Source organism: Equus caballus, chromosome 24 (genome assembly GCF_041296265.1).
Source record: "Equus caballus isolate H_3958 breed thoroughbred chromosome 24, TB-T2T, whole genome shotgun sequence".
Taxonomy (NCBI): domain Eukaryota; kingdom Metazoa; phylum Chordata; class Mammalia; order Perissodactyla; family Equidae; genus Equus; species Equus caballus.
The window spans coordinates 42065216-42078781 of record NC_091707.1 but is presented as its reverse complement, the minus strand read 5'-3'; the positions used below and the strand labels follow the sequence as shown (position 1 = coordinate 42078781).

General features: G+C 35.6%; 1 long non-coding RNA gene across 2 annotated transcripts in view; it reads left to right on the top strand.

Annotated features, from left to right (window-relative positions):
- The first annotated feature begins 213 nt into the window (after positions 1 to 213).
- The window catches only part of LOC138920550 (uncharacterized), a 37374-nt gene continuing 24021 nt past the window's right edge, over positions 214 to 13566 (top strand). The window contains exons 1-3 of one of the 2 annotated variants that reach the window (XR_011431933.1): positions 214 to 602; positions 3497 to 3693; positions 7441 to 7543. This is a non-coding gene — a long non-coding RNA (uncharacterized lncRNA). The remainder of the gene's footprint in view (positions 603 to 3496; positions 3694 to 7440; positions 7544 to 13566) is intronic. The other variant, XR_011431934.1, reaches the window with a different exon arrangement.

Below are 13566 nucleotides of genomic sequence, written 5' to 3'. Positions count from 1 at the left end.
TGGATGGATTGATGGATGGATGGATGGAGAAATAAGCAAGTGAATATATTCTACTAGGAAGACCACATATTCTCCTATCTCATCCGCTTTGGTGGGAAGTGGTGAGGCAGGGAGTTTAAAGAAAGAGAGCACCTTTATGTAACAGAAAGGCAGAATCAATGACAACAACATTTGGGTTTCTGTAAAATCAATTCTGTATAAATCATCTGACTACCAATCTGCATTTCCTCTGAATAGCTAAGTACCACCTACTCTACTGATTTAGAACAGTTTTCCTACACATGAGATCGGCATATGCAAATTGAAATATCAATGACTAAAGCGACATATGGCTTCATCTTTACTGTAACTGAAATCTTATCAAGCATGAAAATCTTTAACTGGAGATAGACTGCATCCTGACAGCCTGAACTTTACTGTTTTCTTTTTCTTCTTCTAACAGCAGCTATTGGTTTATCATTAGTTTAATCAGAGACAGACTGAAACGTGTTTGTTTTGCACCCTGACGGCGGCTGACTTGCTAAAACCAGAAAAGCATATTGGAAACATAATATGCAGTGACATTCTGAGACTGACGCCTAATTCTGTCCACCTGTTACCAGGTAAGTGCATCCAGGTGACTTCTCGAGCCATTTGAAAAGCTCTCTCAGGTACAGAGAAGATAAAAGGAGCTTTTAAAATATACATATGCTAGAAATCCATTCCTTTCCTCTATGGAAGAGTCTGTCTTTTGACCTTTTTTCTATTGCTTCTTTTACAATTCTTCTCCAATTCGCTTTCATATGTATTCTCAAAATTTTATTTTAAGAAATGAAAATCATTTTCTGTTTTTCTTGTTCACCTTATTTTTCTTATATCTATTCTGTATACCAACTTCTCCTTCAAGTATTTTTTTGAACGTCATCATAACTCACTTCTGCAGTTGAAGTTTCCAGTGACTTTTAAATATGGAAAAGGCACGTGGCTTACATTATAGTCACTGTTATTCTCTAATGATTGAGTCATAGAGGTGAAAGGAGTAATTATAATTTTAAAAAAATCGTTATGGAGCCCTTTACCTGGAATGCACTGCTTGCCTCTGACCTTCTGACATGTCACTCTGCATCTTGGGTAGCCACTCTCCCAATTAGACATAAAATATGTTGATGGGGAGAATCATAATTAGGGCTACGCCACTCTTAGTTGTGGTTAATAGCACTTATTTAACTATAAAATCAATATATCCTTTGCTATATGAGAAGAAAATTGTCCTGTGCCTCACCAAATAAATGTGGTTGAATTATTCATGGAGTTTGATTTAGTCTTTTTTATAATCAGCATCTTTGTCTTAGAAAGAGTACAAGCTCAGTCTAAGCTTAAGTTATGCAACTCTTGAGATAAGAAAAGAGAAGGGAGAATGCGCTCAAAGAGAACATCTGAAGGTGTATAATGAACCAAAGAATTTGAAGTTTATAAATTTAGTTTATGCTTTACAAACTCAACTTAGATTGTTTATAATAATAAATTTAGAACCAAAGAACGTATAATCTAATTATTGTATGTTGACTATGGCATGATGATTCTTAAGTTGAGTTGACTAATTTTGATAAAATTTCATCTGCTGCTATACACATAATTTTTTAAAGTGTCATGTTTGAAACTTCGATATTTGGTTCAGCTAATGGGCCATTTTTAAGCAAAAGGATGGAAAATAAAACATTGTTAATAGAACGCCTTATTTTATAAACATAAAAGTACAAGATGCTCATGTATTTGTTTTCCAAAATAAAATATCACAACTAGAAAATTTAAATATTCCCACAATCTCATAAGTTAGAGAGGGTCACTATTAAAAATTTGTTTGACTCCCTTTGAGTCTTTTCTGAAAGAGGTTCAAACTTTTTTGACAAATTTGAGGCTATATCTTTAAAGCAATTTTGGTTCTACATTCTTCAGTGATGATTATCTTACCAATGTTTTCCTTTTCATGAAATACATTCTAACTTCTTGTTATCTGTGGCATCATATTTCATTATATGTATAAACCATGTCTTAATTGTATTCTTTTATTGAACATTTAGATTGTTGTATACTTTTAATGCTATAATAATGTTGAATCAAAAGTGCAGTATATACAATTTGTATATATTTATATTTTGCATAATTTTCTTAAGAAAATTTACTATGAGTAAAATAATTTGGTGAAAATTATGAAATCCTTAACTTATGTGAATATATACTGATAAACTATTTCTCAGAAGAGTTTTACAAATTTATTCCTATTTCAATGATTTATGAAATTGGTTGTTTTTATAACCCCAGACAACAGCAAGTACTATTATTAGAACAGTAAAATATGATATTCCTTTTAAGTTAATTTAATTTTTTGAGTACATATAACTTTGAACATATTTGCATGTATTTTTAGTCCATTTTATTTTCCGATTACTTGTCAATTCATGTACTTTGCTGTGGGCATATATTTGATATCCTCAAAACATGGACTATATGATTTGAAAGATTTTTAAATGTTAGCACTATAAATCAATGCAATGCAAAAATACATTATATTTTCTAGAAGTCTATTTTGAAAAATTCTGTTGAATAATTATTTTTCTAAATTTACCTTATTTTTAAAATAGGCTTAAAAAGTAGATGATGACTTTTGAGTTAGTAGTTTCTCAGTTTCTTAACACTTTCCATTCACAGTACATCTACAAGTGATTGAAAACATTGACCCAAGGTGTTTAGCAACATCTAACTGTACGCCATCTCTAACCAAAGTGGGGGCTAATGCAATTTTGGGTCACAGACTAGCGGACACCTGAAAATTAATAGAAATTTTTTCCCCTTAACCTAAGTCAGATTCATCTCCAAGCTCATGAAGGTCAAAGGCTAATGTTACCTCAATTACTATGTCCTAGGATCTCCTGATTTACAGTCTATTAAGATTTGAACATTTCCAGTTAAACTGACACACTTGACGTTAAATTACGAGAGCTCTTTACTTTCCTTCCTTTGCTGAAAGTAGCTCTGTTTATCCTCCAAAAAGGTCAAGACCTCAAAATAAGAGACAGAGTTTCTTTTATGATTTGAGTTTCTAGTTTGATTCACCAGTGATAAAATGGACTGTAGGAGAGTTCTTCTGACTCTGAGAAAAGTAGGATTCATTTGCTCCGTTTGTAGATGAGTGCATATACAAGGAAAAACCTATTAGACAAATAAATTCCAATGTAAATATTTCAGGCAAATTCATCACAAGATTTAAGAAGAGTTTCAGCAAATTATGTTTGACAATTTAGGCCTTTAACTCTTTACACAATAAGCTATACAATTTAAGGAATACTAGATATATGTCCAATCAATAGAGAGATTAATTCCACTCTTATTTTAGTTCTAAGAGTCATTTTATTTCTTTTTTTATTTTAGATTGGCACCTGAGCTAACATCTGTTGCCAATATCCTTTTTGTTCTTCTTTTCCCCAAGACCCCCCGAGTGCATAATTTTATATTCTAGTTGTAGGTCTTTCTGGTTGTGCTATGTGAGACGCTGCCTCAGCATGGCCTGATGAGCAGTGCTAGGTGCGTGCCCAGAATCCGAACCAGTGAAACCTTGGGCCGCCAAAGCAGAGCGCGTGAACTTAACCTCTCGGCTACAGGGCTAGCTCCAGTCATTTTATTGCTTACCATCCTCAGAACCATCATAGCTAAAAGGTAGGTTTTGATATTTAGTATTTACCTAATAGAGTTGCTGAGAGCATTAAGTAAGCTATTGGATTTAAGGCAGTGATTGGTACATAGTAGTCTATAATAAATAATATTAGCTCCAATATTGTTGATAATATTTACACTTGCAAAGAGATGCCTTTAAAATTTCATGTATATCAAACACTTCTTAAGGCTAATGCATTATGACTTGTATTGTTTAATTGTATTTCTACAAATATAGTGGCAGGAATACAGAAAATAATTGCATATTTAAGAATCCCAGGATGTGTCTTTCTTTCCTTTTTAATGATGTTTCACTTTGAGCAGTATTTCAAACGACAAAGAATTGAGTTTAAGATCTAAAATGCAGGGACGGAAGAGGGCAAAAGGGTGTGTGGCACACGTGTGCGGTGACGGATTGTAATTAGTCTTTGGATGGTTAATGCGATGTAATCTACACAGAAACTAAAATATAATGATGTGCACTTGAAATTTATATAATGTTATAAACCAATGTTGCCGCAATAAAAAAGCAAAAGATCTAAAACGCACTTGTCCGTATGATTTCTCTACCAAGGGGTAAGATTCTCAACTCTGTTTCTCAGTTTTTCAGAGAATTAGAGAATGACTAATGGCTAAATACCTGAAATCCCTGCCCATCTAATTCCCTGACCACCCTCTGCACCAAGGTTCATCTACATGATGCCAGATATGCTGGATGCCCTTAGGTCAACTTGGCACCACCACCACGTCCTTGAAAGATGGAAACTCTGCTTCCCAGAATTACCTTTTCCGTATGGTTCCGGCTTCAATATTACCAATAAGAGAAGCCCATGCTAAACTTGGAAGGTGGAAGTGAGTCATTATTTTCTGGAGGTAGTCACAGCCAGACTTGTAAGTAGACAAAGAATCACAGAGGTTTCCAGCAAGCTGTTGCAATCTACCCGCTTGGGGCCTTCAAGCTGAGATTTTTAATGTCGACTTGTGCAACCGCTGATGGCAGTTTTCCCATGACCTTCGATGGTAACTTCCAAGGCTTCTACTCTCTCAGTTTTTCCAATGATCACGTATGCACTAACTTATGTCAAAATCCTTATATCTGGAATACAATGAGTGACTTCTATTCTCTTGATCAAACCCTGAGCACATAAAATGGAGAAATTCTAAGCATAGCTTTAAAATATTTTTGACTGAGGTCCCATCTCAGTTTACAAACCAGTTTGAATAATTTTACATATTTGACAATGCAATAAATTTAAAAAGCCAAGGTAATTCTGTTGAAATATCTCTTAATTAATTACTTGATCTGCTAATACAATGAACATGGGCAGTTCAGAGTGAATATACTGAATCAAAGTGATTTCCTTTTTCTTTTCAATAATGTTTTTTCATCTACATATAGGCAAAAAACCCTACCAGACACATAAGATTTTATGGACTATATAGTAGGTTTAATAGTGTCCCTCCAAAATTCACATCTACCTGGAACCTCAGAATGTGACCTTATTTGAAAACAGAGCCTTTTTAGATGTAATTAGTTAAGATGATAGGGGTTTAGGATGGGCCCTAAATTCAGTGATGATGTCCTTATAAGAGAGGCAAGCACACACAGAGATGCACACAGGGAAGTAGGCCATGTGAAGATGGAGGCAGAGATTGGAGCGATTCAACTGTTAGCCAAGGAATGTCAAGAATTGCTGGGAGCCACCAAAAGCTAGAAAAAGAAGGAAGAATTCTTCCTTAGAGCCTTTAGAGGGAGCATGGCCCTGCCAACACCTTGGTTTCGGACTTCAAGCCTCCAGAACTGAAGGACAAATTGGTATTGTTTTCAGCCACCCATTTCATGGTAATTTGTTACAGCAGTCCTTGGAAACTAGTCCAGGCTATTTCTGGTGAAGTTCCAAGAGATATATGCCAAGATATTTCTAATGTTTTGGAAAAAGGTGAAAAGCCTCGTAATGAATTCACCTTATAAATAAATCTGACAATGTCAAATAAATAATCAAACAAAATATAACCTCACATAAATGTAAATGCAGAGATGTTAAATATAATATTAGCAATCCAAATATCTAAATTAACACTTTAAATCAAGGGTTAATAAATATTACCAAGTAAGATTTGTTCCAGAAATTCTAGGGTGGTTCGATATTTATAAAATCTATTGATAACATCTATTCTATTACAAGGACCATGGGGGGAACATACCATCATTCCAGTGCATGCTCAAAAGATATTCAGAATAAAGTTTAAAAGCTGTCTCTTGGGGCCACCTGGGTGGTCTACTGATTCAGTTTGCATGCCCTGCTTCAGTGGCCTGGGTTCACGGATGGGATCCCAGGTGCAGACCTACACCACTGGCCAAGCCATGTTGTGCCGATGACTGACATACAGGGTAAAGGAGGACTGGCACAGATGTTAGCTCAGGGACGATCTTCCTCAAGCAAAACGAGAAATGTTGGCAATGGATGTTAACTCAGGGCCAAACTTCCTCACCAAAAAATGTAACTGCTCAGCACATATAAGCTATTATCATTTTGTTAGAGGCAGTATAAATGATATGAATAATAAAAGATAAACAATTTGCTAGAAGAAATGAGCAGTTGTCATCCAGAGAAAAACACTGAAAAAGTTCAGTGGACCAATAAATATGAAGACATTTAAATCACATAAACCATCCTATAAACGTAATTTATGAAAGTGCCATGTTCTTAGAATATTGGTAAAGCTTTAAAAAAGAATAATAATAATAACCGCTAGATAGGATATAGAAAGAGTATATCCACATACACTGGTGATGAAATTCTAAATACGAAGAAATATTTCTAAAGGACAATTTTGACCCATATATATTTAAAACAAAAAAACTTCAAAAATGAGTATGTTGACACAATTTCACCTTTAAGAATTTATTCTAAAAAACCAAAATTGGTCCAGAACGCACAGATGTTTCTTTCATAACTAGAACCACTCTAAACACCTAAAACTAAAGATTTGAATAAGAAAAGCATCTTCATATAATGGAATATGGTGCTCTTTAGAATGATGGTTTAGAAATTACAAAGTAAATTTAAGAATCATGCATATAGTAAGCTCCTGTTTTTATAACTAAAAGATCAGTTAGGTAGAAATACATATAGAAAAAATATCTAGAAAGATGCAAATACATGTATTACATATGCATATATATTTGGGTAGTGATGCTATGATTGACTTGTTCTTTATGTTTATCTTTTTTTCCTATTTTCCCATCATGAATATACATTTATCGGGTAAAGTGTTAGTTGCCGCAGCCAAGAAGTTTACGCAAATTAATGTTTATTGAAATGAAATTGTGCATGCAATATTAAATTTTAAATGATAGTTGCAAAATACATGGAACATAATTCTAAGATGTAAAAACGAAACAAAACAAAACTGAAGTACATAAACCAAAATGTTGTGTGTAGTGGACAGAATTATAAACAGATCATCTTGTTTTCTTTTTTTATCTGTATTTTTAGAGTTTTAATTAAAAATATGAAATAAATAACAAAACTATTTGAAAAATACTTATTGAAAAGTATGATCAAAGACTTATGAGGCCAAACAACTACTAAATAATTGGAATAGCCTATTTCTGTTCAAATGGACCTCGAGTTATACATCCTTTCTTAATGTATCCAATAAGAATTTCAGCTACCATGTTAACATAATGGCCATTTTTCATAATCTACTTTTCTCCAATTTATAAGTCATATCCTGCGTCCATAGGTACACAGCTTCAGCATCATCCAGGGGCTTGTCAGAAGTGCAGAATCTCCAGCCCCACCCCAGACCTACTGAATCAGAATCTTCACTTTAGCTGGAGCTTCAGGTAACTTGCATGAACATTAGATTATGTTGCACTGAGTTATAGCAGGCAAGTCGACTAAAATGTCACCCTTTTATGAATGCCTGTTCTGACTACTCTGGGTAAGATAGCAAAACTCATTCCTCTCTCTCTCTTCCTCCTGATTCATCTTTGGCCATAGCACTTACCATTGTCTGATCTTATATCTTATATATATTAGTTATTGTAAATTTATTTTTTTTCATTCTCCACTTCCTCTGAGTTTAGGGGAACTTAGTGAATGGGCTTATCTGGTTGTTAAAAGTGTTGAGAGTTCAGAATTGGAAAGCAAGATTGAGTAAAAGCCACAAGGGGAAATAGGATTAATTATTTATGCAGAAAATACTTTTTGAACGTTTACTACATGGCATACACACACTGTGGTGAAATCAGTCCAAAATTCCTGCCCTCATGAAACTTTCACTCTAGTCAGTGGAGATAGTTGAATTGCAAAATGAATAAACTTGGGACATCTGATGGTGAGAGATACCAAGGAAAAAGTACAGAATGAGGCAAATGGGGAGTGTTGGGGTTGCAATTTCAGCAGCTTTACTATGAAAGGTCTCACGGAGAGGGTGACATCAATACACACTTAGTTAGAGTCTACTGAGTACAAGGTACTGTACTAGAGACACCGGAGGAAGGAGATAAGAAAGGAGAAATTATGAAATAGAAAGGAAAAACCTTGTGGTAGTTCATGTTAGATGACTTTGGAGTGTATAAATATATAGGAAGCATTTATAACCAGGCAAAAGAAAGGTTGAAGAAAGTGGGAAGTACTTGGAGTAGCCCATGCGAAGTCAATAGATGTGGAGATCCTACCCTGTCTCCACGCCACCGCTCTCCCATATATGAATGCTATGCCCTTCCTCTATGCTGTCCTATCACATTGTGCATATTCCAATCTTGTATTTAGATAAGTAAATTAACACATTTGGGTTCCCACTAAACTATAAGTTGCCTGAGAGTACAGTCTGTGACACATTTGCCACTAAATCCCCATGTCACAGTGCAGGGTCTGACACGTAAAATATGATTAACAAATGTTTGATGAAAGGTCACAGATTGGAAGGGTGGAGAGATGAAGAAAAGATACAGAGAAAATAGACGGTGGTTTGTCCTTAGGATTGGAGACTGGAAAAGCAGCTGCAGTAATAACCTCAGGAGAATGAAAGGATATGAGATGTTGGAGAGAATGTTGTGGAAATGGCTGGGCTTGGGGAGGTGGTGGTCTGAAGGTGTGGTCCAAAAAAGGGGCTAATAAACTCGGAAAAGAGGAAAGAACCATGGGAATTGAAGTCATGTAAGAGCAGAAGAGTGAATTCATTCAGGTCAAGGGAGAAGGATAAGTACAAATGGAACTGTGGTCAAGGAGAGAACCAGCATTTCATTATTTCTCCATTGCATGTTTATGATAACGGCCTAAGCGCAAGAGAGCTGTTGATCATTCCCAGCCTAAATACACACAGAGAATCAGGAGGGGGATGCCATTTGTAAATTTTACTAAAATCAGGTTCTCATTAAAGACACTTCTGAGGAAACATAACTTTTAATGAGGGACTTGATTAGTTTATGTTCTCTGGAACAGCATGAGAAGGGAAATGATGTGGGCTCTCTGCCCTTGATGTCAGGACCTGACTGAAGTTTGGTGATTACAGACTTAGCAGCTACCATGTCAGTGTGACGCTAGCCATCCCCGCCGAGGCTTTGGGATCCAATTTAACCACAGGCACAGCTTTTGATGAAGCCACATGAATGGCAATGGAGTCACGAAATTTATCACTTACAAAAAACCAAAAAGCTTCCTAACTGGATGGATGTATCCAGTAGTGTTCCCAAATGGCTTCGTGTCTTCTTTACAGGCTGGTTCTGCTTGTGCATGTGAATGGCAAGAAAACATTTCCTCTTCCTAGTATTATAAGACGTGGTGGTAAGTTTATCAGGAAAGGCAAGAGTCACTGAACGCGCTGACTACTATACTTTGTAGCTCACTCAGATGGCACCCTTAGGTACTAGCACTCCTGTCTCAAAAGTCTTCCTTGGTCATATTTCACTAGTTAACATTTAACACGGCTGTTTTTTTCAGAAGGCATATCTTGACAAGATGTACTTATGGAGTTTCAAGCTTATATATTTTCAAGTTCTTTTTCCTCTTGGTGATAAACTTGGATGAGAATTATGACTGAATATAATAAAGAGTTTGTTTAAATAGCCATTCAGGGATTTATGAAATGGGGATTTTCGTAGCAGAAGCAGGAGCAGTATGTTCTCCTGATTAGTACCTGCTGACTGCTTGTTGACTGCCTGGGAGCCCAGGGCCAAGGCTGTTGAGTTATGGTCCCCGGACTGTCACGAGCCAACTGTGTAACCTTGCCCAAGTTATGTTACCTCTTAGCGTTTTGTTTGTAAAATGGGTGTAATCAGGCCTTCCTGACAGCAATGTTGTTAGGGTTAATTAATTGCTCTTTGTTAAGTGTGCTGAGATTGTCAGATTAAAGCATTAGGGAAGTGTCAAGTTTGGGTTATTATGGTATTATTTTTCTTTGTTTGGGAGGAAATACCATTTCTGTGTAATTTACTTTAACAGTAAAATAAGCTATTTTAATCAATGCACAATCAAGCCTTTATTCATTGAGGGTGTACCCAGTCAGCAAGAGGACTAGTGTCAGCTGACACAGGGCAGGAATCTGAAAATTAGGCATTGGATACAAAGAAAGCCTAGAAAATGAGACTTGGGGCAATCAGATTCTGAGTGCCCAGGAGACTCATGTTACAGGCCCAATATAGTCCGTTATTAGCAGAGAAAAAAAGTCTGTAACCTTAGCAACCAATACCCAACCAAAAAAAGAAAGTTATTCATGTCACCAAGAAATTTTTGAAGTGATTATACGTATGGCCCAGAAACTAAATATCACAAATATTTCTTAAGAATCCAGAGGGAATTTTAAACATATTCAATTATCAAAAATTTCCTTAATAACTTAGAGTGTACATGTATGGATGTGATTTTGTTTGTATAAATATATATTGGCCATAGTTTAGACTTTGACCATTATGATAATAGCTGATGAACCTTGATTTTTCCAAAGAAAATACCAACAATTATATCTGAAAATGTTATTTATCAACATATATAAGTTTCAGTAATTTTTAAGAAACTATTTTTTCTAATATGTATGTTACTAAATATAACAAATCAATATAATAAATAAATAGACCAAGAAATATGTTTACTAAAAAATAATCATTCAGTAGAAATATTTAAAAGGTGGAAAGTTAAAGTATATGACACCTCATTGACTATAGATAGATATTTTCTAAACAATGTCCTACAAATAATGAGCTATTACTTTCACCTATAGTTTTCAGGATTAATCAATATCTTTGTGATATTCAAGAATCATACCTAGTTGTTCAAAATTTTACAAGTTTTACAGCTTTGGATTTATACATGGATTTAACTCTAGTATCATTTTACTCCATTTCAGACAGATCTACAATCTCCATTTTGAAAAACTACGGGAATCAATTTTGTATTTAACCAGTTTGCAAACTCATAGTGATGGAGAAACCACCCTCATAACTCACTTGGAAACTGCAGTGGCTCCCTAATGGTCTCTCTGCTTATCCCCTTGTAAAACAGAAGCCAGATAAATCCCTTTAAATGTAAGTCAGATTACGTTACAATCCTATTTAAAATCCAAGAGTAACTTCCCTGTGCAGTCAAAACAAAATCCATCCGGGATCTACCTGGGAGCATGCGCAGCTACTTCTCTGTCCTCATCTCCTTACCGCTCTTCTTCTGGTTTAACGGTGCTTCCTACATTGCTTTTCTTGATGTACATCAAAAATGCCCCATGGCGTTTGTACTTTCTGTTCCACTTGCACCGGTTCTTCATTCACTTTACTCAGTTAAGGGCTCAAACATCATGTGAGACTGTTTCCCTGGGAGTCCTTTGAATAACAACACCACTGCACCATTTTGCTATTACCTTATCCTGCTTTTAACTTTCTCTATAACACTTTTTATCATCCGCCGTATTACATATTCATTTTTCTTAGAGAGCAAGGACTTTGTTTTATTCACTTCCTCAGTGCATAGAAGAGTGTCTGGTACATAGGAGTAGCTTAATAAATATGTATTGAATGCTTGAATGCATTCTGAGATATTGATACTGTCCCCAAAATTCCACAAAATCTTAGTCATTGCTAATGGTATTATTTATTGAATGTTCCTGAGTTAATACCTAGCTTTGATGTGGCTTGGCAGTTCTTGAAAACAAGTCAACATTTTATTAAGGGGCATCTGTTTGGAAGTTCTCCAAAGTTGAAGCTTGTATTTTATGTGACAGCAAGTTGTAGATGAGGGCCTTATATTCTCCCTGAGGCGCTGGCCCAGCAGAGCAGACACTCATACTCTCAGCTCGAGAGCTGAAGACTGCTCACTGGGGAAAGCAGGCCCATGGCATGGCTGTAGAATGCGCTATTCTTCATCCTCAGACTTATATCTTTAAAAACAGAAAAGTTGGGGGAAAAATATGATGTGAGGCATGTAAGTTTCCTAGAGGCTAATTTTGCTAGAAATTTTTGAATTGATTAACCTGATACCATTTTATGGTTCCTGAGAAAATAAAGGAAAGCCTATTTCTACTCATCTGAAAGTTTGAAATCCCAATAATCCTTCAAAATCAATCTCAAATGGCACTTTCTCTATTGGTATCTTTTCCAGTAATAGCTACTTCCGCCTTTATTCTCTTTTCATGTACCTTTATGAGAGCACATGATACATGCTTATATATATATATATATATATATGTTTTACCAACCACACTGAGTTAATTCAGGACTGTTTCATGACCTATTTATCCTTTATCTCCAGCATATAGCTCAATGTTTAGCATGGAGTAGCCACTTAATAAGTATTTGTAGAAGGTTTGCATGTACAGACATTTTGGTTAGTTGGTTTCTCACTCATCTATCTTCACTGTGTGTATATTGAAATTAATTCATAAATCAGTTAGAAATTAAAAGCAGTTTTTAAAGCAGTGTTGTGGCATAACATCATCATTGTTGTCATCAACAATATATGTGTTAATTAAACACCTACTCTAACTCTGGGAGGTCTATGCATTGTTGAAAAGTTGTGTGTACGGCTGATTTATATCATCAAATAATAGTTTAGGTCTGCTATTAGAGCTCCATAGTGCAAATACTGTTTAGAGGAACCCTTTGGTTCATTTCTTTTTCACAAGAAGAATCATGCAAAATTATGAAGAAAAGTGATACAGTTTAGTTACAAGAGCTGAGAACTGAAGTTTGGGGTTATAGTTTTAATTTTTCAATATTTGTTTGACTTTGAGCTAATGTAACCTATTTATTTCTTTCGTTTGTCCTTTGTAAAAGAGGAGCGTGAGATGGATGATAGTTGTGGTAGGCAGAATAATATTCTCCCAAAATGTCCATACTCAACCCCTGGAATTAGTGACTATGTTACCTTATGTGGAAAAGGGGACTTTGCGGACGTGTTTAAGGTTAAGGGCTTTGCACTGGGGGGATTCTCCTGGGTTATCCAGATGACCCCAACCTAATCGCATGATTCCTTAAAAGTAGAGAACTTTCTCTGGCTATTGTCAGAGAGAGGGATATAATTAGGAAGAATGACCAAAGAGATGCAACAATGTTGCCAGCTTTAAAGATAGAAGAAGGACCCCACAGCCAAGGAATGAGGGTGGCTTCTAGAAGCTGGAAGAAACAAGAAAACGAATTCTTCACTGGAGTCTCCAGAAAGGAAAGCAGCCCTGTGGACATTTGACTTTAGGCCAGTGAGACCCATGTTGGACTCCTGATCTACAGATATGGAAGATAATAAATTTGTGTGGTTTTAAACCACTAAATTTGTGGTAATTTGTTACAGCAGCAGTAGAAAACTAATACAATTTCTTAGTGCCATTCGTCTTGAAAATCCTGCCATACTACATTTTAATAAATTTTTGTTTAAATCCTGATTA